Source organism: Tupaia chinensis, unplaced genomic scaffold (assembly GCF_000334495.1).
Source record: "Tupaia chinensis unplaced genomic scaffold, TupChi_1.0 Scaffold000303_1, whole genome shotgun sequence".
In the NCBI taxonomy this organism is placed as follows: domain Eukaryota; kingdom Metazoa; phylum Chordata; class Mammalia; order Scandentia; family Tupaiidae; genus Tupaia; species Tupaia belangeri.
This window is the reverse complement of record NW_006159793.1, coordinates 376,146-401,059: the sequence shown is the minus strand read 5'-3', so window position 1 is coordinate 401,059 and position 24,914 is coordinate 376,146. Positions and strand designations below refer to the sequence as shown.

Genomic DNA, 24,914 nt, shown 5'->3' with positions numbered 1-24,914 from the left:
AAGCAGAGGTAAAGTCTTTATCTCCATGTATTGGTGCTGCCATTATGAACCTCCTGTTGAACCTGGCAGGTATTTTGATCTCATAATTCGATGTGAAGATGCTTGGATTCCATGTTTTTGACTACATTGCAAGCACTAACAGCAGCTGAATTTTGTCAAGAATGTGTTTTTCTTAATACTCATTAAGCCACTTTTACCCCTAGATTAATGCTCACTGTGGAACAGTTAAACTATTTCTACATTTTCCGGTCTTCCAAATCATCTTATCAAAATCACCTTATATTTATTAACAATCCTGCATGAGAATGTTTACAAGAATTGCTTAATTTATCAATTATGATTCATCTGTGTCAAATTTTAGCTTCTGCCATTGTGAATTTTCTACTGTGGCTTTATTTCTGCTAAGTCCAGTTTTCTTGGTTTGAATTTGGTAACCTGAATCTTTCCAGGGCAATTTGATTTCTCTGACAATATTTAGTCATTAACACTTTGCTTTGAATAATTTAGCTGTTGCCAGTTTTATTTTGGACTGCTTATTTCAGCCAAAACAGTAAGGGGCAAATGTCCATATACCTTGAGCATCTGTGGAGGCCAGGAGTAGGGTCAGGTAAACCAGACTTACCAGATATGAATAAAATGCTGCAGGCTGAGATTTCTTCATAGCACATGAGTAGATATGCAAATTGGTCATTATCAATAAGAGCTTGAAAGAAATGATGAGATACAGAGGTTGAGGTTAAACTCAAACATACACATGAAGCAAGATGGTTTTCTAAACCACACCCAAAGCCTATGAGCTGTGTGTGTTATCTCCACTATAGAATGTTATCTTAACCCTCAGGCCCTCTGCACACATTGGAGGGACCTGAGGTTGACTGGTGATTCGGGAGAAGAACTCTGGGCTTCGGACCAGATGATCTCTTACTCCTTCTTAAAGGTACTTGGGGGAAGTCCATTCCCCACCCAAAGTCGCAGTTTTACTGTCAAAATATGGGCTAGTCTCTAAAAGCTTATAGACTCCTTTGAAAATGTGAAAAAAAATCTACGAATTTTCCCATTCAGAACTACATGCACACACCTACGTTTTGTGCATAACTTGAAAGGGTTTGGGGACCCTTTAATGTGTGCCCAAGGATGATGAGTTAAGAACACTCAGTCTAGGTGATCTGTCAGGACCTGTCCAGAATTAACATGCTAGAACTTAGGTAAGCAATATGCATATACCCACTATGTGATGCCTGAGAGCTGACACACATGCTGTTTATGGATAAAAATGGAAACACCCAGAAAAGAAGGATCTGGAACCCTTAGTATGCATTGTTGATTCATCAGAATTTTATTATTATCAAGGGTTATAAATCTTGAGCTTATGCTGCCTAGGTAAAATTCTCCACTCTGGGGATGATCTTAGTTAACTATTCTGGGCTCCCGTTTCTGCATCTGTAAATATGGGAATATTCATGGTACCTATAGGGTTGTTGGAAAAGTCATGATGCATTTTTTGCATAGAAAATCATAGAAAAATGTGGGGAGCCGCCCACATCAAAATGGCTGCCATGACCTTCACTGCTTAAAATGGCCGGTGCGACCTTGACACAGACACCAGGAACGCAGACCTCCTGGTTCAGATAGAACTGACAGGTCCTCAATTAGGTCCACTGTAAACCCCACCTACCTCCCTCTGCCTTGTGTATATAAGAAAGTGCTCTGGCCCTCAATAAACGAGCGAAACCTTCATACCATCAAGAGTTGTGACACTGTGTGAGCTGTGACACTTCTTTCGCTCCCGTGCTGAGACGCTGCGCCGGTTCCAGACCTCTGCCCCCTTGCTTGAGTTCTCTGCCTGATAGGTTCCTGCAGGCCGGGACAGAAAAATATATCACAACTTAGCAATATAAAACAGTTAAACACTGAGCTAAGGTACCTTTTCTTACCTCTTACATGAGCAAATGTTCAGGTAATTTCATACCATACAAAGTGGTAATTGTTACAGCCCCCAGGATTTGAAGACTATCCAATTCACCTAGAGCTTCTTTATTTTACAGAGGAAGAACCTTATCCAAGATCACCTAACGTATCCATGTCAGGGTTGATCTCTGACATTATTCTTAGACAACGGGAAAATATGACAGCTAGCATGACATCATTGGCTCACCACTTTTTTTGGAGAGGTTTTTGCTATAGGGCGCGTGCGCTCGCCAGACAGACAGAGAGAGACAGAGAGACAGAAAGCGAGAAATCACCCCCCAGGGAGGATGGTCACGCCGCAATCCCTTCTCCTCCATTCTCCTCTAGGGATCCTGGGCACACATGCACACACTCCCGGTGTGAGTTATAAGCCACCGGGTCCGGGATGCGAACCACGGTCGACTACGTGGGAGTCCAACGACATAGCCAGTACGCTAACTGCTGGTTCCCAAGGCTCACCACTTTCTAATGCAAGAGGAGGCCCATCTCTATGGACCAGGTTCAGTGTGATTAATGGTGTAGAGAGTTCTCTGACACCAGCTGTTTCTGCTGTGAGTACAGAGTGATTCAGGTCAGGGTGGACATCAGTACATATGATTTCTACAAAAGCAATTTGCAAGAGTCTCTGATTCTACCTGGAAATTAGTCACTTTATATTAATCATAAGGCCTGTGTGACCTCACCTGATGGGGCACCCCTCCTAGATCAGGTATTTCAAACACCCAGTTATGATGTCTGGGGACTGCTTAATGTACCACCACTAAAAGAACTGGTTGGAGCCTCGAGAGGAAATCCTTCAGATGTGACCACCTTATTATCTGACTCAAGGCAAAACTAAGGTGAAAACCTGCTCAAGAAACTTGCAATGATTCCGAGGCACTGGGAAATACAGGAAAATCTAGTACTGCTGTGGCTAGCTTTGTTGTTGGGGAATCTGTGGGTTTCATAACTGGTGCAATGGTTTGTGGTGCTCCCTTCCTCAGAGCACAGCAAGAAGTGCACCTTACCCACCTGGAATCTTCTGCTCTGCTGGATTCCGCTGCAGGTGTGTGGTTGTGGAAAGCGCTTGGGGCCCACTGCCAGATGTGGAGTCCTGAGCAAGCCTGCCCTTCTGAATCTTGGTTCTTTCTCTCTCTAGCATAACAATTTTGATAATTGAATATTAATAATGATAGATACTAATATTAAACTCTTAATAATTGCAATATTATTTATAAGAGTATTATTCAAGGTTTCCTATGCATCTTATACTTGTCATGCACTTCACAGGGATGACCTCACTTAATTTTTGGAATCATCCAAAGAGTGTGCTCTTATTCATAGGAGGATGAGGAAACTGAAGCTTAAAGGGAATTAGTCATTTAGTAAGCTAATAAAGGGCATGCTTGAGATGTGGCCCTAGGGTTATCTAACCCCAAATCTGAGCATCTGACCTTCATACTCTCCTGCTGCCCTGTTTGCTCTCTGCCATGTCTAGTTCGTGCCAGGCCTTCAGAGCATCTTACAAGAACTTTTTTATCCTTGCGGAATTTGGGGCACACATACACTGGGCATGATTTTCAAGATGTGAGATATGGGAGTCAAACTGCACAGCTGGCCATGTGAGATCCTGCCTCTAACCACCACACCACTGACTGACCCACAAGAACTTCTAATACATTCATCTTTATATCATTGTAGTGATATTGGTAAAAGCTTGTAGGGAAGAAAAGTTCCTCTACACGTCCTAGTTTTTAAAAGATGTTTATCTCTTTCTTTCATGTGCAAGACACACACAGACAGAGACACACACAGGGAGAGAGAAAATCATCTCCAAAGGGATCTGCACCCCACAATTTACTCCCAGCTTCAGCTAGTCCCAAATCATAGCCCCAAATCATAGACACACATGTACCTGGTATGTTCATGGAGTTCTCTGGATGCAAACCCAGAACCTTCCTGGAGGTCAGTCTTGCAGAGCATTATGTTGCTGCTACGCCACCGTCTTCTGGCTCCTCCCCTTAGATGAATGTTTACCCTAAGTGAAGTTATTGGGCTTTCATGGTGAATATACTTGGCCTTTTAAGGGCCCTACTAAAGATTTTGAGGGCTCAGAGGAATTGAAGTCCTATGAAAGGTATTGACATATTCTCAACAAGTAACTCTAATTTTAAGTTTGGGGAAATGAAGTTTATACAAGGACTTGGCTAGGATTGCAGGTCCTGGAGTCAGACCAGACTCTGACAGATGGTAGTGTTGAGACTTTGGAGACATGACATAACCTCTCTAGTCTCAGTTCCTGCCTATTAAATGGGTTATTCTATAAGCCTTATAATGTAGCTCTAAGGAGTGAAGAGATAGTGTATTTGAAGTATTAGCTCGGGGCCTGAGATGTATAGCAACTATTCAATAAATAGTAATCATCTTGGAGCCAGGTGGTGATTCATTGGTCGTAAGGCTGGACCCACATGGGAAAGACCCTGAGTTTGTATCCCAGGACCTCCTTGAGTGTACTGGGAGTGCACCTGCATACCCACCATCTGGGTTGGCTGGGACTAGGGGGCACAAGGCGGATTGAGGTATGGGAACTGTATTGGAGATGCCTGCCCTCTCTTTCTCTCTGATGAGATAAATTCTAAAATAATGCCATGACCAATAATATAACAGCCAATGCCCTATGACCAGAGACAGGAAAAAATAAAAGAAATAACAAAACAGAGCAACCCATTTCCATCCCAGAGTGCACCGTCTAAAATCTCCTTTGGAAGCTATTGCAGTTTTCCCAGGAAGGCCTGCCTATGAGAGAATGCAGGTAAAACTGGCTTACGGGAGACATATTGATAGGAAAGTTCGCTTAGAAATGACTCATGGAGGAAAAGCCTTCCTCACCCCATCCAACACACACACACACACACACACACACACACACACACATGTGTGAACTCACATACTCTGAGAACCCGTTCTTTCCCATACCTACCCCATTCTCTCCCAAGTGCAGCTATATTGATTTATAGTGATAGTTCATAAATGCTGTATTACTATCTAGTTTTTCAATTCCAGTCCATTTTAGCTGCCTCTAAATTCCAGATTGCTGAGCCTCTTTTGCCTCTGTCACTCTCTTCTAGACCCTGCCTAAATAAATCTGCCCAAATGGGTGATCCTGGCATTCATGCTCCAGAAGGAAGGCATAAAATCTTACCAGAGAGAAAAGCCACCAGTGTGATCTGGACAATACAGAATTATGCCAATGGCTGTAGCAATATAAACAAGCAATATGAAAATGTCAACACTTTGCAAGCCCCAAACCTCAGATGTCAGTCTTTCCTTCAGGGTGACTGCCAGGGTACACAATTCTGTTGGCTGAACTATGGATACTGGCCAATGATTCAATAACTGTGGTGTGATTTCTGGATGTGTGTGTAGTCAGAGATGTTTCTCAGCTACATTTATGCTGTTTGGGAGGTAGACCTAGGTTCAAATCTCATCTGGAACTTGGAATCTTAGCAACATAAATAGATCATTTCACTATTCTTTTTTCTTTTTCTTTTTTTTCTTTCTTTTATTTAGAGAGAAAGAGAGAAAGAGAAAGAGATTTTTGATATAGAGTGCACACACTCACCAGCTGGATAGAAAGAGACAGAGAGACAGAAAATGAGAAATCACCCCGAAGAGGGATGGCTATGTCACAATCCCTTCTCCTCCATTCTCCTCTTCAGGTTTTTGGGCATGTACTCACATGTGCCCAGCATGAATTATAAGCCACCAGGTCCAGGACTCAAACCGTAGTCAACTCCGTGGGAGTCCAGCGATGTAACCATTATGCTCCACTGGTCCCTCATTTTGCTATTCTGAGTCATGACTCTTTCAACTGTAAAATGGGGGTAATACATGTCTATATCTAATGTTATTGTAAAATTGATGTGTTAATATGTCTAAAGCACTAAGAATTATATCTGGAAACTAGGAGATAGTTAATACATTATGGTTGTTTTTAAGCCTGTTACTTAATCTGTTGATATTGAAAAAGAGGATTCAATGACTCTAAAACAATGATAGCTGCAAATTTTTCACAACTCAGGACTTCTTCATATGTGTGTTGTGTGTGTTTAAATAAGTGTGCATGTGTTATTATTTTTATTTTCCTATTTTGGGGCTCAATAGGGCACAATTAGACCAGTTAATCAGCATCTCAAATCCAAAGAAGAAAGCAAAATGAAAAGCATTGAATATTAGTGAGGGGATCATATTTTTTGAACCATAAGATGAACAAGTGACCTGACAAGGATTTCTGTGCTTCGCTTTGGTGTGAGAAGCAGCTGCGTCATGCAATTTGGATACAAAATTAAAACTTCCTAAAAGTTCCTGTGACTGATTATTTGAAATTGGAAAATTATTGAGTAACGTGATCATGAATTAAAACTTCCTAAAAGTTCCTGTGACTGATTGAGTATTTGAAATTGGAAAATTATTGAGAAACGTGATCATAAGAGCCGTATATCTGTAGTCAGAAACATGTATTTGCAGACAGCAACTAGTTTTACATTACATATTTAAAAAACTCAACTTCATTGTATATCCAGTATAAACCATTCCAAATTCAATAAGAAAATATCCTAACTTTAAATTTTAATTTTGAGGGATTTTTAAAACATAATACTTGTGAGCTTCTGCTAAGAAAGGGTAGTCTTATATATGGGAGTATAAACAGCTTGTGAAAGCAGTTTAGTGTCATGGGATCTAGTAAAGGAATTTGAGGCAATATTACAGGTATTTCTTGCTATTTAATAAACCACTAAAAACTTTGACACTTAAAATAACATCTTAATATTAACAATTGGTCTGATGGATTGGCTAGGCTCATCTGGGCAGTTTTTTGCTTGATATCTGTCATGTAGTTGCAGTCAGAAGGTGACTGGAGCTGGAGTAATCCAAAGACTCCACTGGGTTGGACATCCAAGATGGCTCCCTGAGGGGGTTGGTGGTTGATGCTGGCTACTGACTGGGAACTCAACTGGGGTTATGGCTAACTAAAGTGTTGAGACAGGGCCTCTTCATGCAGCTTGGGCTTCTTACATCATGGCAGCTGAGTTCCAATAGGGAACACCCCAAGGGTTAGCATTCTAGAAGACTAAAGTAGAAAAGCTTCAGGGCTGCTTATGATCTAGCCTGAGGAGGCACAGTGTCATACTGCTTCATTCTGTTGGTTACACAGGGCTAGCCCACATTTGGTGCAGGAAGAGGGTACTCAGTGGTATGAATACACAGAATTATGATTCATCGGGGGCCATCTTGGTGACTAGATACCAAAGACCATATGAGACCAGGATGAATTCCTATCTAAGGTAGGGGTTTTGAAAATTATTTTAACTTCCGTGGAAAATGGAGTAAAGATGATTTGTCACCTGCTTTTTATAAAATTCAACTAGCTCCCTTAAACTTTCCATCAAACAACACTTAGCACATATGCACAGGTTTTTAATATTACCCAGTGAGGTCGAGGGAATCAGTCTTGTACCTAAGAAATGCAGTGAAGATACGAGACAAGTTACCTTGTCTGTTTCCAAATGGGCAGGTGTGATACTCTGTCTCTGGCCAGGGACAAGTGCAAGAGCAATCTCAGAACTTCTGTGGGGAAGTAAGCATCTATAAGCCTGGGAAGTGGACATGGAATCATGTCCACTTTGATTGGGCTCACCTTTGGGTATGCAAAGTATATAAGCTTACCCTGGGCCACAGAATGGAGTTCTCTCTCTCTCTCTTTTTCTTTTTTTTAAGAGAGATTTTTGCTATAGGATGCCTGTGCTCACTGCAGACAGAGAGAGACAGAGAGACAGAAAGCAAGAAATCACTGTCAAAGGGGATGACCATGCTGCAATTCCTTCTCTTCCATTCTCATTTTGGGATTTTGGGCACTTGTGCACATGTGCTCAGCTTGAGTTTAAGCCAACAGGTCCAGGATTTGAACTGCCGTCAACTATGTGGGAGTCCAGTGCAATAACCATTACATTATCTGCTGATCCCCAGAATGGAGATTTTTAAGATGAGAACATCAAAAGAAACCTCTCAGGTTTTAGATGAGGCCTAGAGTGAGGACGTGACTTGGTGAGCTTCCCACCCTAGTTAAGTGGTATGGGAGTGGCCAAAACTTTGTTCTTCTGCCCTAATCCGATGATCCTTACCAAATCCACTCCACCTCCTTTGTTATGAGGTTTCCCCCTTGTTTCTATAGTAGTTCTTGGAATTTAGTTTTTTTCTGTGTGGTATGTTGTGAAGCTCTCAGGAAAATACTATAAGTTAGCTTGAGGGGTAAATCCAGTCAGATAAGTGAAATCCCATGGAATATCTGAGACTGTGGATACAAAGACCACATAGGTCTGCACAGGGATAGAGCTGCAAAAACTGGAAGATCAACCTGCTCTCACCCTGAATAAGTCATGGGAGGCTTTCAACTCATATTTCTCCAAGTTTATTTATGCATTCAGAAAATAGTTATTAGGTTCCTTCTAAATGCCTGGCACTGTCCCAGGCTCTCAAAATAGATCAGAGAACAAAACTCATGAAATCCCTGTCCTCCTGGAGTTTAGAATCCAGTGAGAATATTTCTGAACATTCCCAGTGGTAAATGGAACTGATTTTTGTTTATTACAAAGGCCATTGGCACGCCACACAGATGAGTTACAGTGTTTAAAATTTAAATTAAGTTAAATGAAATTAAATTTAGAACTATTTGCTTTATGCATTTCTTCTACAAATGTGAGACTAATAAGATGATTATGGAATGGACCTAAAATAAAGAATTTCTAATCTAAGAATTAAATACAATGAAGTACCATGAAAGAGATTGGTTAATGAGTTAAGTTTTCATTTTCTGAAAATCATTCCAGGAACAATAGCTCTCTGGCATTGAACTAGAATCTTTGAAAACTCTGCCTCTCCTTGGAATTCTTGATATGACCTCATATTATTGCATTGTTAAATAATCTCAACATTTTTGGGTGTAACTGATTTAACAAGTTAACACTTGATGCTGTTTATATAACATGTCCCTTAGAGGAGCAAGACAGAACAGGACTGGAGGTTACAGCCTGAGAACAGGATTTAGGCTCTTCACATTGGGTTGTCTGAGCAATTCTTGTACTCTGACTTGGCCCATGATGCGTACCAATCACCCAAACAAGAGGCTTAACATTTTGTCAAAAAAGGCATCTGTCATTTAGTGAAACCTGTTGAGAGTGAATAATTTGATGAAAGTTCATTTTTCTAATCATCTTTCAGGACACATTTAAGGAGGACCTATTGTGTGCCAGGCAATAAAAATGATAGAGGTTCCTATACTGGCAGAGCTTAAGTCCCATGGAGCAGAGACAATAGAACTAATGAGTACAAATAAGAGTTAGTGCTGTGATGAAAGTAAGACAGGGAGACTTGTGAGGGTGTGGTAAGGGTTACTTTAAGTTAGATGGCCATTCTTTTGTGACAGGGACTGGTCTAGTATAATTGCTTAAAAATTAGTTGTGCCTGATCGTTGTTCAAACCAGCCTGCAGAAGAAGGTAGTGTAGGTTCTGGGCAAAGGGTCAGAACCTCTCAATTCTCTACCTTTGCAGTTAGTAACTTTGTGTAATCTTGGCCTTTCAGGGCTTCTGTTTCCTCATGGAGATTATCATTAAGATCTAGGACTTGATGAAAGATCTCTTAGGTTTTGTTCTAATATGTAATAATTATATGATCTGTGCTATTAGAATTTAAGAATCTCTAGGCTTGGTTGCTGACAGAAAGTTAAACTCACTTAGAATGTCTGTTCTCTTATTAGCACTTAATGTTTAATTGCTTTCTAACTCCAGGGATCTTTCCCATATATAGTTTTTTTCTTAATCCTCACAAAAACTCTGCAGTGATGAAGAAGCTGAGTATTAAAACAGCTAAATAACAACCAATTTCACAGGGGTCGTAAGCACAGGATTACTGAACAGGATCATAGTGAGTGAAAGCTGATTATGATTGGATCAAAATAGCTCTATCCAAAGAGTGGCCTTCAATTTTCTTTAAAAAACCAAGCATGTACCTTTGTTTCTCTTTCAAAAACCACCCTACAGCTAATACTCTGAGTGTCCTGTCAGAAAAATGATTGAATAATATCTGAAGGTTATTTTGTCCCTATCACTAGCATTAAGTCCCTCAAAACTTATGGAAAATGTGACAAATGTAAATTTTCTAACCTTACATAAAATAACATCCAATCCATTTAAAAATGAAGGTAACTATGTGGTTGCTGGGAATGCAAACTGGAATACATGCCTTGAAAATTCTGCAGTAGTTTCTTATAAATTAAACACATTTACCAAATGAGGTATTTATATAAGAGAGGCAAGAACTTAATGTACATGAAAGCCTATACCCAAATTTTGATAGTGGCTTTATTTATGGTTGCCAAAATCTGGAACACTCAAACATCTTATGGATAGTAAATGAATAAACAAACTATGGTATATCCACACAATGGAATACTACTCAGTATTAAAAGGAACAGACTCCCAACACATGCAACACATTGGCTGAATCTTAAATGCACTATGCTAATTGAAGGGAGATTCAAAAGGCTATGTATAGTATGATTCCAGTGATAAGAGATCTTGGAAAACTGTAGGCCCAGGAAACAGAAATATAGTTACCAGGTGGTGAGAGTCAGGTAGGAACTGATAATAAAGGGACACTGAATTATTTGAAGTGTTGGAACTGTTGCATATCTTGATCGTGGTAGTGGTTATGTAACTTAATGCAGTTATCAAAAATGGAATTATGGGGACCAGTGGATGGTGTAATGGTTATGTCTCTGGATTCACACGTAGCTGACTGCTGTTCAAATTCTGGACCTGATAGCTTAAAACTCCTGCTGGGCCCTTGTGTATGCATGTACAAAATCCCGACAGAAAGCAGATATTTTCTTTCATAGTGTAACTTTCTAAAATTTTATTAATTTTTTCCCCCGTGAGTGAGAGAGAAAGAGGGACAGCACCCCAATGGGATCCTGACGCCATGAACCACCCCAGTCCCAGCAAGTCCCAGGTTCTAGGGTCATCCAAACAGTTGTACTCAGGGAGATATCTGAACTCAAGTAGAAATCCTTCCAGGTAGGTCAACCTTGCAGAGCCTAGTGTTTTACTGCTGCGCCACCTTCTGGCCCATAGTGTAACTTTGTTGAACAAATTTACTATGGCATCAAACATAGCTCTTTTAGTACTAAACCGCTAAGCAAACGTGGACCTTTATATTTCTGGGATACATGATGACAAATTCCTTCTCATATACCAACCTAAAAGATCAGACCTTGGAAAAATATGAAGCACTGTTCAGTCCAGAGTGAGACAGAGGACTGAGTCAGAGGTTTCATCTTAGTCAGAGGATACAGCATTTTCACATCTTTTCTGTTTTCTGGCATACCTTCCTAGTGAGTCAGGAGCTCAGTGAAGGCCCCAGGTTCTCTGCACTATAGTTCTTCAGAAAGTCATTATCAGTCAACTGATGTTGTTATCTATATGCAGGTTCTTTTAAAAAAAATATTTTTTGGGGGAGAGGTTTTTGTTATAGGGTGCATGCACTCACCAGAAAGATAGAGAGAGAGAGACAGAAAGTGAGAAATCACCCTCCAGGAGGAATGGCCATGCCACAATTCCTTTTCCTCTATCTCCTCTTGGGATTTCGGGCATGCACGCACATGCACCCTGTGTGAGTTTAAGCCACTGGGTCCGGGACTCGAACCATGGTCGACTACATGCAAGTCCAGCGATGTAGCCATTACTCCGTCTGCTGGTCCCTTAAAATTTATTTTTAATTGACAAATAATAATTAGACATACTTATGGGGTTCAGCAACTGAACTGACAAATTCCATAGAAAGCTTCAATAGCAGACTTGATTAAGCAGAACAAAGTATTAGTGAGCTTGAAGACAGGACATTGGAAATTATCCAGTCAGAGAAGCAGTATGAAAAAAGAATGGGAGAGAATGAGGAAAGCATACAGGACCTATCAGCCACCCTCAGGAGAGCCGACATTTGTGTAATTTACATTTAAGAAAGAGCAAAAAAGACAGAAAAGGGACAGAAAGCCTATTTATTTATTTGTGAGAAATGTTTGCTGTAGGGTGTGTGTGCTTGTTGGAGAGACAGAGAGATGGAGAGACAGAAAGTGAGAAATCACCTCCCGGGGGGATGGCCATGCTGCAATTCCTTCTTCTCCTCTCCCCTCTTGGGATTTTGGGCATGCAAGCACACACTCCAGGGTGAGTTTTTAGCCTCTGGGTCCAGGACTTGAACTGAGGTCTACTATGTGGGAGTTAAGAGACATAATCATTATGCCACTTGATAGTCCCCAGAAAGTATATTTAAAGGAAGAATGGCTGAAATTTCCCAAATCTTGGGAAAGAAATAAACATCCAGGTGTACAAGAAGCTGTATATAGGTTCTTTTGACTTCAAGAAACAGAAGATGAAACCCAAATTGGCTTAAGTAATTAAAAATATTGGTACATGTGACTTAAAAACCAAGCTGGTTTCAGGAGCAGGTTGACAGTACTTCACAGATGTCACTACCTCTCAGCTCTATTTTTCTTCTTCATTCCTAAGCTCCACACAGTTTCAGGGTGATAATCAGTAGCTCTGCAACTTATTTCCATCCTCCTCTAGGTTTGACTAGAAACCATCTTATTCTCCAGTGCTTTGGGGGAAAGCTCTGTACCCGATAGTCTTTATGAAAGCGGCTAGAATTCTACCATTTGGCCATCCTGAGACACCTAGACCCAGGAATGTAGTATGACAACGGGGGCCAGTGGGAAGTCAAGAAAGCACCAAATAGGAGACTAGATTGTTGTTACTGGAAGGAAATGACCACTGCAGCAAGCTGAAACCAATGTGTCTTACCTCATCTGAAACCTGGTTACTCAGGAGTGATTCAGTTCCCAGGTATGCAGAAGTGTGAAGTAGCGACATTTGGTTTCTTGTCACATTCAGCTGGATAAACTGAGTCTGGAGACTCAGACTGCAACTCAGAGGATGCTCCTATCCCCAGTGAATTTGTTTCTTGGTGCCTCTTGCTCTCTGTCTCCTTCAGAGTCATCTTTACTCATTCAGGATCTGGCCTGTCCCCTCTTCCACCATATCCTAGACCATGGGCATCTTCATGTCCCAGGTGAAACTACTCAATAGAGAGAAGGAGGAAACTTCTCCTAAAAAGGGAAGAGACAATTAAAAAACCAAACAAAAAACAAATGAAGCAAAGTAACATAAAATACAGTACTCAAAATGCATTAACCGGATAACTTTTATAGATCATGCCATTTAATAAAACTTAAATAAAATCTTGATACAGATTATATCCCAGAAGGTCAAAGCAGCAAGACAGTCACTAGTTCGTCTCTTCACCCTGTGGACAGGAGCACTGAGGTCTAGGAAAGGGAACCACTTAACCCAGTGTTTACGTTGGCATTAGTGTGCAAGTTGCTGTCAGAGCTGGGCCTAGTACCAAATTCTCTGGTTTCTGGACATGATGCCTCTGCTGCTTCATCTCCTAAAGTGATCTTTCATAAGATCCACTCATGTTGAAATAGCTCATTTTTATTTTAAAAAATATTTTTGTGTACTCTACATGAGCAGATAATGAATTCCCATGATTCCCAAATCAAAATAGAAAAAAGCCTCCCTGAGGCCAGCAGATGGTATGGTGGTTAGGGAGCTGGACTCTCACATGGCTGACTCCAGTTTGAGTCCCAGACCTGCAGCTTGCTTTCTCCCTTTCTCTCTCTCTCTCTGTCTCTCTGTGGTCAAATTAAAAATAAAATAAAATAAAATGAAATATTCTAAAAAAATAGCCTCCCTCTGCTTTCCCATATTCCCTACCACAGGGAACACTTTTCTTTTTTTTTTTTTTTAAATAAGATAATTTATTCTTCTAGTGATATTTTGCACATGCTTGAACAGTTTTATGGTCTACTCTCTCATCATTTTTAATATTATATCATATTGGGCCTCGGCAGGTGACGTGGTGGTTAAAGACACTGGACTTCCACATGGCCGACTGTGGTTTGAATCCCAGACCTAGAGGCTTGTTCTCTCACTTTCTCTTTCTCTCTCTCTCCCTCTCTGGTCAAATTATAATAAACAAACACATAATTAAAGTTTAATAAAATAAAAATATTTTATCATACTAACATTCTTTGTTTTGTGCTTTTTCCCCACTTATATGTTTATTTTGAAAAACTTTCCATATGCATAGACAGAGAATACCTTCACTCATTTTTCTAGCTGCCATATTATATTGCATCATAGAAATCATAGTTTATTTACCTGGTCCTCTGGTGGTGGCAATTTTGATTATTTCTGATGCTTTGCGATTATAAACAAACAACCCACTCTATATGTCACATGTTGGTGAAGATATGTGTAGGATAACTACCACAGAGTAGCTAGAATCCTAAGGGTACATGTGTTCATTGTTCTGAGAGAAGTTGCTGAATTACCCTCCATGACAGCTGTGTCAGCTGCAGCATTTGAATGCATCTATCTTCAGGCCCTCCCCAGGACAGCCTGTTACCACATTTTCTTTCCTTTTTTTCAGAATTATTTTTATTTAAATTTATTTATTTATTTATTTATTTTAATTTGACCAGAGAGAGAGAGAGAGAGAGAGAGAGAGAGAAAGAGAGAGAAAGCAAGCCACCAGGTCTGGAACTCAAACAGCAGTTGGCTGTGTGAGGAGTTCAGCTCCCTAACCACCACACCACCTGCTGGCCCTGCTGTTACCAATTTGCTATCTTTGATAGCGGTGAGATGGTAACTTAGGGTTTTTCAATGCAAACTATAGATTATAATAAATTAGTAACCCAATGTCTGGTTTTCATTTCTTCTGAATCTTCTTTTCAGGATAATTTCTATGACCATTTTGATGATTGTGATATTATCAGACATATTTCTAGCTTTATTAAAAACTCAAATAGATTGTTGATGTTATTCAGAATATATTGATCTGTCATATTCTTTATAAACAGATATATTTTCTGGGCATTTATCAGGTCTTAGGCCTTATAGATAAAGCCTTAAACAAGACACCCACATTTCTTGTCTCATGGGGCTTATATTCTAGTTGGGAAGACATTCAACAATAGATTTTTTAAAAACCCCTCATTGGGCTCGCCCATGGTGCAGTGGTTAAGTGCAATGCACAGGGAGTTGGATCCCACATGGTAGACTGCAGTTGAAATCCCAGCCCTGGTGGCTTGAAAAATAATGCCAGATGCATATGTGTGCATGCCCCAAATCCTGAAGGGATGGCGACATGGAGTAAAAAGAATTATGGTATGACTGTATTCCACTAGGGGGTGTTTTCTCTCCCTGTCGCTTTGGCCAACACATGAGCCCTCTGGCAGAAAAAAAAAAATAGATTATTTTAAAGAGAGTTAAGTGTGTCTGTATTGGAGGGGTCTGAGGTGGGGTAGAATGATCTATTCCTTTTCCTTCCTCGCCAAGATCCAAGATCTGTAGGGACAAATAGGATGATGTATAAAGTGAGCAGAATGCTCTCACAAACTTCCTATTAATGAAAGTAACTTTTAATTTCTTATTTTTGGCTTGAACTGACCTGCTACTTTGGTATTGGGTAGACAGAACTTTAAGATCACCAACAGGTGGTGTGGAGATTGGGGTGGCTAGAGTCCACACAGCCAGCTGTGTAGTTCAAGTCTTGGACCCAGCAGCTTGAGAATCATGTCAGGTGTATGTGTATGCATTTTCAAAGACCCAGGAGGAAAATGAATTGGGGAGTGGCCAACCCCTCTCGGGGGAGGATTTCCCTTTCCATCTCTCTCCAGTGCATGCATGCACCCTGTAGTAAAAACAAAAAGAAAAACAAAGCAAAACAAAACAAAAATCACCATTGAGACTGCTCTACAAATGCTCAGCTAGATTTAAAAAAATCTATGAGTTTCAGTTCCTCTAGTGGGCTGAGGCTAAAAATACAAATGTCAGCCTCTAATTCCCGAAGACATGAGACAGAACTCAGTTAAGAATAAGCTATCTTCTCTCTTTCACTAAGAACTCAATGAACCACTCATTGTATACTTCAGGGTTAGAAAATCCTGTTTGGATTTGGAATCCAGCCCAGTTTGCATTATGTAGATTTGGAATTCCAGTGGAACTCCAAAACAGAAAGGATCAGGTAAAGGGGGCTGTGCTTCTGATTCTTTTTTATTTTATTTTAATTTATTTTATACATTCAATCCCTATACATGACTACAGCCTATAAAGCAAATTTACCTAACATGAATACACGTCACCCCAGTCCAGTTGAAGATATCATACACATTACGATTCCTACCTCTAGCTGTCCTTGTGACTATAGACAAGGCTTAGTGGGAGACTTCTGGATAGTCTGCTTGATTAGAAACATGAAGTCAGCTCGCTACTTCTCTGACCTGATTTGTGAGTCATGGTTCCCCTTTCAGAAACTAGCCAGACCCATCTCCTTGGACATTAGTTTAAAAAAAGTCTTGTCTCTTTTATTTAAGTCCCAGCTTCTCCAAGACTTTGCTTACTTCCCACCCATTTCTCCCTGAAGCTCTGGTCCTATTCCCTGCTCTCAGACCTCCCAGAAGTGTTGTTTTGCCTGCCTAGACCTCTGACCTTTGTGTGACTTGGCATGCAGTTCCATGTCTTCAAGACCCTGGGAGTGCCTACTTCCATCTCATCTTGCTGGGTCTCTAGCAGAGAGAGCTCTCTCTGTGTCTGACACTTCATCACTGAATTTCTTCCAGTGCCAACTTCTGTGTCCCAAGGTGTCCTTCCATCCTTGACATCTGGCTTGCTTTTCCTTCCCCCAATGTGGAGGGATATCTAGTTTCTACATTCATCTCCCCCACCCCTACCATGGCTGGATTGAGATTGGATTAGACAAATAGCTGGACTGAGGTTGGATTAGGCAAGTAGCTTCCAACTTTGTCTTTAGCAGTGGAACTTATTTTGTACATGGACTTCCCAGTGGAACTCCAAAACAGAAAGCAATGAGAAACAACAACAAAGTAGCTCAGGATATTTAAATCTTCCCAGAGAGAAACACACCATTGTTTGCTTATCAAGAGCACAGTGGAATCCTAGGATTTCTCAAAATACTGTTCAGAACTCTGAATGAGCTGATTTGGTTTATCCCCTTTTATTTTTTAGGAAGCTCAGAAATTAAGTGGCTTGCTAAGGTCACACAGTAATATTCACAGAATCCAATCAATCTCTGGAATATATTGCTTCAAAACATAACTCGAGCTCCTTGAGAAGAGAGAGACCTCTAAGCCATGCCTCACTCCTGTCTCTTCACTGCAGAGTGCAATGCCTAGTGCACTGGTGCTTGACTGATGGTGGTGAGTGAGTGAACAGACTTCTGGGCCATGACCCAATCACAGTCAAAAAGTGTTTGTTGAGGACCTTTCATGTACCTGTTCTTAGCTCTGGGAACAGCATAGGGAATAAGGCTGTCAGTGTCTTTCCTTCCACTGGGGCTTGGAGATCAGCAGAGACCCGGAACAAATGATCACAAGAGGTTAGAGAAATAATTGCAGTTGCAAAGGGGAGTATAAGGGCACATAAGGGGAGAATAAGGGCATCTGTGGTATTTCTTTGACAGCACAATTCTTAAATGAGGAGTCAGAGGTACGAAGGCACTGACTGTAGAGAAGGGAGGAGCAGGAAGACAGATGGAGAGGAGCGCGGGTGACAGAGAGTGGGGAGGAGAGATCACTTCACATGTTTGAAGCCTCAGAGCGTCTGGGTAGAAAGAATCAAGTGACATTGAAAAGAGCCTGGGGAGGGGGCCCCAGGCCAGACCATGCATAGTCTTTGGGGGTCTCTGGAGAGGCAGAAGCTCCATAAACTGAAGCATAGTCTTGCTACTTGATTTGTAATGATTTGATTGGAACACCTGTTTGCCGTCACACTGAATGCAGCTGCTTTCATGCCATGACAGCAGATGAGAGTAGTCACAGACCTCCTGGCCCACAAGTCTAAAGTATGAGGCTTTATTTCTTATTTCCTATTTATTTATTTATTTTTTTAATTTGTCAGAGGTGTGTGCACTTGCCAGACAGAGACAGAGAGACAGACAGGAAGAGAGCACCCACCCCCATGGGGTGTGGTCATGCCATAAAGTCTTTTCCTCCATGTCTCCATCCTGCCAGGACCTTGGGCATGCATGCACATAGGCTCCATGTAGTTTTCAAGACCCTAGGCTAGGGCTTGAATCATGCAGTTGGCCATGTAGCATCTCACTCCCTTAACCACTAGGCTATGGGGCTGGCCCTATTTTGTATTTACTGTCTGGCTGTTTACAGAAAAAGTTTGCTGACTCTTGGACAGTACAAAAGTTTGCTAACCCATGGAGACAGGAAGACAAGAGCTACCTCAGAGTCAGCTGTTGGAATGAGGTGGAGAGGAATGGAGGTGGGTCCATTCTCTCCTAATACCTTGTCTCACCTCCTGGGAAGGCTGGGCTTTGTCATCTTGGCTCAGGGTGGGGCTGAAACCTGCCTGAAGGAAGGCAGTGACCTCAGCGCTCAGCAGCAGGAGTGCTGCCAGGCTCTGCCACACCTATGAAGAGGGCTGTCTCTGCCTGGAGCCATGGGTCGGGCAGGGACGGGGCAGGTACTGAGTCTCCACCCAGTTGTGTGCTCTGTTCCTGAAGCTTTGCTGCACTTGCCAGACTGCACCTCTGCTGAAGCTGTTCTTTCTGCCTCGGGTGGCTGTTTTCATCTGTCATTGTCCATCAAAGTCCTTTCCACATTTCAAGGTACAGTTGAAACACCATCTCTTTCAGGAAGCTCATCCTGATTATCACGCCAGATTCCTCATCCAGGAAGAAGGATCACTTCGTCTTTTGGCCTCCGGTGCTACTCAATCTTCCCCTTCCCTGTGAAGCAACAGAAGCAAATTATGGATTCTTTGAGATGCCTCAGATATTTCATCCATTCATTCCACAACCATTTACTAAGCATTTAGTATGTATCATGAGTTGTGGACAAAGTCTACTTTTATGAAGAATCAAGGGGAAAAAGAACCAATAAGTAAACACAAATGAAAAGTTCCTCAGGTTGATAGGGCTAAGAAAAAAAATTACATGATAAAAGTTTTGGGGTTGGGAGGTACACTGGATTAGACAGGCCACTGGAGGGCAGACTCCCTGAGGAGGTGAAATTTGAGCTGAGGTTTGAATGACAAGAGGAGCCAGCTATGGACAGAGCTGCTGGAAAGGCATTTCAGGTAGAGGGGAGGGCAGGCGCCAAGACCCTGGAGCAGGAAGGAACTTGGTATGGTTGAGAAACAGAAAAAGTCTGACTTGGTAGGAAGTCAGTGGAGAGGGAGAGGCAAGAAGGGGCCCCAGAGGCAGGCAGGGGCCGATCAGGTAGGGCTTTGTGGACTATGGTGAGAGGTGTGGGCTTTCAGGTATATAGGAGGCCATTGGACAGTGCTAAGAGGAAAGTGGTGAGAACTGACAAATGTCCTTTCATCCTGTGATGACACACGCTGTTTTGTGACAGAGACGTAGGTGCAAAGAACACAAGAGGAGCAGAGATGCGCCCTGCCCCTGGATGTGTATGCCCCAGAGGAGGTGCCTTTCCACTTTGCAGATGCAGATATTTGATTTGTCAGGTTCCTCTAGTGCCTTGTTACTGAGTGTATGTCCATGGCCCTCTGGGAACATGCTAGAAATGCAGACTTGGAGCCACCAGGTGGCACAGTGGTTGAGGCCCTGGACTCCCACGTGGCTGACCGTGGTTTGAGTCCTGAACCTGGTGGCTTGAAACTCATGCCAGATGTGTGTGTGCGCGTGTGCCCAAAATCCTGAGAGAAGAGTGGAGGAGAAGGGATTGTGATGTGGCCATCCCCCCAGGAGCGTGATTTCTGAAGAGTGGAGGAGAAGGTGTGTGTGTGTGTGTGTGTGTGTGTGTGTGCGCGTGTGCCCAAAATCCTGAGAGAAGAGTGGAGGAGAAGGGATTGTGATGTGGCCATCCCCCCAGGAGCGTGATTTCTTGCTTTCTGTCTCTTTTTCTGATGAGTACACATGCCCTAAAAGCAAAACAAAAACAAAAACTCTCAAATGAAAAATTAAAAAAAAGAAAAGAAAAAAGAAATGCAGATTTTTGGGAGCCCTACCCAGACTGCCCAAATCAGAATCTGCATTTTATCAAAATCCACAGTTGATGTGTATTCACATTAAGTTTGAGGACTGGTCTAGAAATAATCAAGACATGGAATAATCAAGTTGAGAGGACAGTAAGGAGTCAGAAGCCAGCTCAACAACTTTTCTTACATCAGAACTCCTCAAAACCGTAAAGTGCACACATATCGCCTTGGAATCTTGCTAAAATGCAGATTATAATTCAGTAGGCTTGAGGAGGACCCCGAATTCTGCATTTCCAGCAAGCTTTCAAGTGATGCTGATGCTCATCCTCATTGGTTGGTTTTCATGATCACCCTGTTGCAATGTTTCTTTATGGAACTTAAAATTTGAGCTGGGTATTCCTGAGTCCAGGCAGGATCTGGGCTCTTTTAGAGTGGGACTGCTTGAAGATAAATGAAATAACAGTGGTTTGCACCAAGTCTGCACACAGCCAGGACTTGATATTTAGTAGCATTTTATTTCCTGGGATTTGAGCCTTGGTTTTCAGCCTCCAAAGCTGGAGTTCTCTCCGCCAGGCTAGTAGAAATTGGGAAGCAGCTCAGCTAGAAGGTGAGGTTACGAATTAAAATATTCAGCAATAATTGAACGTGGGTGGAGTTGGTTGGTAGAGTTCCTTTGGAAACGTGTTAAGTTCATTTCCCTAACTCTGAGGATATCTGTATACTTCGAACTATTTGCCCATCAAAGATTCCCTTCCTAGGACTATGTTAGAGATGCAGGGATGTAGGAGGTGTCTTTTTCTCCTCAAGCTCACTTGGGCTATCTGTACTGACAACAATCATGACCTCTGGCCCATCAGAGTTCAGTTACAAAGACCCAGCACGCTGACCTATTCCAAGCATGGCTTCTTGAAATTCCCAGATCCATGGTTGACCTCAGGTGACATAGTGTGACTCAATTTGTGGTTCTCTGTGGCCATCTCCATTTACATAAAGAGGGAGGATGCCACACTTTCATTCATTAAACTCTCAGCTTCAGTTTTAGTTGCTGACGTTTCTGAAGTGTTCCAATCCTGGGGAAATAGTCTGTAGTGCTCTAATAGAAATAATCATTATAGCACTTAATAATTTATAAGGCAATTAATTTTACTTTATGGCCTTAAAAGAAACATAGAACAGATATTATTCAAATTGCAAATGAAAAAAATGAAAGGGATTAAGTAACTTGCTCTCTATCGCTTATGTGGTTACTGCCTTCCAGCTCTGAGTTCATTTATTCAAATGTATTTACTGACTAACCAGTCTGCATGGACCCTTTGCTGGGCCTTCAGAATATAATGTTAAAGAAGAGCAGATGTATCCTTGCCTTCAGAGAACTCATATTCTAGAAAGACCAGTGCTAAATAATCACATAGATAAACAGAGCTGCTGTGATAAGAACCAAGAAAAAGAAGAAATAGATAGAACCCAGTAGAGGGAGATTTGAAATAAAAGAGAAGGCTTCTTTGAAGATACGTCCTCTGAGCTGAGATATAAAGAACCACCAGCAGGGTCTTTGCAGGGACCTTTGTTTTTATTAAGAGTTCTGTCCAGCCACTGAAGGCCCTGAAGATGTGTGTTGTGCATGGAAACTCCCTTAGCACTAATCCTACTTTGCCTTTTTCATCCTTGTCTTCTTCTCCTACTTCCCTGGGAGGTCCTTGAAGGTAAGGATTAGGTCTCTAATGGACTAAGACCCAAAGACTACATTTGAACTGGGGACCTCGTCAAGACCTGGCCACATCCATCCATCATCCTCAGTGAATGTCCTCAGAATATAAGCAGCAGGGAACCGAAGGTGAATGCGTATGTTCCACGCAGGTAGGATGGTAAGTGCCTTATGTTGCAGGCACCCAGGCCTGTGCCTGAAAAACCAGGACAGCAGAGAATCTAGAATTATCCTGATCACGTTTCCATACAAAATCAGGTAGCCCTTCCCAGTCCCAGGGAATGGAAGTCAGTGGAGTATGGACTCTAGTGGCAGAATGCCTGGATTCGACCTCAGCTCTGCTACTTAGGAGACTCTGAAAAGCATTCTTCCCCTTTTCATCTCGGTTTCTTCACCTGCTAAGTGAGGAAGATGTGACCTCTCCTAAGGATGTTGTGAGGATTAAATGAGATGGTGCCTGCGAAGTGCTTGGCACATGGGAGCATTTAGTAAGTGGTAGTAATAGTATTAATAAGGGTGCTAGCATAGAGCCGGGGAAATTTCACAGCAGAAGACCCCTAGTGTCATATGATTAGCTACCCCCTTCAAGTTTAATTGAACAATGACCTCATCATTGTCCTAGAAGAGTAAAACAAACAAACAAAAAACAAAAACCCCAAAACAAAAACAAACAAACAAAAAATTGCAAGAACTCCTGAGGTTAGCACTCAAATATTATCCCTATGTGGTCCATCGACTTATTCAGCCTCCATTTGGATCCCGCTATCCTACACTTCACTGCCCACCCACCATCCCCTAATGCTTCATGCTTTCTATGGGAGATGCTCACCTGTACAATCGTTCCCCTGGACATCTCCTAAGGTCACATAGGAAGCCTTTCCTGATTTCTCCAGGTAGACTATTTATTCATCCAGTTACTGAGTTTTACTGGTGGTGCATCTAATATGTGCCAGTCCTGTCCCGAGCATGGAGGATATGGTGATGAACACAGATCCAAAGTCTCTGCTTTACTGGAGATTACAATTTGTTTCAGAAAAACCAGTAATATGCAATGCATAGATAAATGAACAAAGTAATGTCAGATAGTGAAAAAATGCTCCTGGGGGAATAGGTAATGTGTAGACACTATCAGGGTGTATTTGGGGAAGCTGCAGCAGCTGATAAGATAAATAAGGAGAGGAGACCTCCTTTTCTTTTATTTTTTTAGAGAAATTTTTGCTCACCAGAGAGATAGAAAGTGAGAATGGCCATGCAGCAATCCCTTCTCCTCCATTCTCCTCTCGCGACCTTGAACATGCACGTACATGTGCCCAGCATGAATTTTAAGCTGCTGGGTCTGGGACTTGAACTGTGATTGACTATATGGGAGTCCAGCGATGTCACCATTATGCCACCAGCTGGTCCCAGGAGACCTCTTTGAGGTGGGGGATAAGCTGAGGCTGACTGATGAGAAGGAGCTAGCCAAATGTGAAGATGGAAAAAAGATCTTCCAGACAGAAGGAAGTGAAGGTCAGCCAGGAACAGAAAGAAAGGCATGAGGCCAAAGCAGAGGGAAGAAGGTAGGAGTGTTGTGAGCAGAGAAGGGGCTACCTCAGGCCCGCCTCTCTGATTCTCCTAGAGCTTTGAGAATAGCTCTGTTACAGTCCTTCCCATATTGGGATATACTCGAGCATCACGGACTGGCTTTCTCACGTCTATAGTCCAAGCACAGTGCCTAATAGCACTCGCTGACTGCCGACTGAATAAGAGCCAGTTGGAGATGGCGAGAGAGACTTTGGGAGCAGGTTCTGGGTGATACACTAGGCCTTAGGCAGTCTGTGCTGAGTCAGCATGTTCGATACACTTCTCTCCAATGAATTCTGGTAGTACCTGGGCAAACGTCACAACTTGAAAACAGCGTTGGAAGCAGCTGTGCCTCCGGTGGAGATAATCCATTGTCTCTGCTTGACAGAGGCAGAGCCAGAAAGGAGGCACTCTGTAAATGAACGTGAGCCCTCGATCAAGACCTAATTGATTTCAAAATAGAAACAGGAGCTGAGCGTAAATGTCATTAGAGGAAAGACAGAGGAGCGGCCTCCCAGAACTAAAATAGGACAATGAACATTGGCAAAGAGGGCCCTGGAAGAGGGACTCTGAGGGCTGAGTGTAATTGGAAAAAAGTCAAACCCAACCAGGATGAGCCAGTGGCCAGGAGTGAGGGTCTGAGTCACCACCAATGAAACATTGAGCCACACTCAGCTTTTCCTGCCCGCCTAGTGAAAACCGTTTGCTCAAATCCTGTTCTATTTCAGGAAACGCCAGCTGCATCATAGGAAGTCCTGCTCTTTCCACATTAGGAACAAGAGTCGCCTCTTGCTTTTGGGTGCTCACACGGCACCCTGGAGGGCACAGGGTTATCCTGCTGCTCATATAAGGTGGGTGGGTGTAGTCTAACCTGGGAGCTGAAGCAGGCTTTCTTCCCTCAGGCAAGGAGAAGCTGCCCGTGAGAGTGATATCTACAAAGCATGCATTTCAGTGCCTCTGAGGAGCCCCAAATTTCCTGAGTCAGCTCTGAAGAAAAGGAAGAAGTGGCCAAATTTCATTCACTGTTATAGCCCCCCTTTTCTTCCTTCCTTACATGAGAGGAGAGCATTGAAAGACAGGCCTACCTTCTCAGAAAAGAAGCATAAGCAGACACCCAAAGGTGCCCTCTTTCATAGGTGGATGGATTCAGTAAGCTGACATCCAGGTATCTCCAAGACCATGGCCAGAAGCTGGCCTCTGAGGTGGACGGGGGCCAGACAAATTGCAGGTGACTTTCTCAGTGGACACGAAGGGGTTTCCCCTCCTCTCTCCTGGCTTGATTGAAAAAATTAAAGTTGATCTGTGGTAAGAACAGGATGCACACACTGAGGATTTTATAGGATAATCTCTACAGGGTGGGGGTGGGTATTTCTCCCCTGAATTCCCTATCACCGCAAGTTATCCAACCACCCTTATTTAAGCATTGGGGTGTTCCGAAACCTCCGCCAAGTTTCTAGGTTTTACTGGGGATCTTTGTGGATATTTCTGTTTTAAGACATGAACAATGACTAGACAGAAAAAAAAAAAAGAAAAAAATAGGAATTCT

General features: G+C 42.2%; 1 long non-coding RNA gene across 1 annotated transcript; it reads left to right on the top strand.

Moving 5' to 3' along the window:
• Positions 1-7,131: 7,131 nt before the first annotated feature.
• On the top strand, positions 7,132-24,678 carry LOC114008193 (uncharacterized). The gene is made up of 3 exons (XR_003549750.1): positions 7,132-7,292; positions 21,794-21,965; positions 24,271-24,678. It is a non-coding gene; the product is annotated as an uncharacterized LOC114008193 (long non-coding RNA).
• The last annotated feature ends 236 nt before the right edge of the window (positions 24,679-24,914 follow it).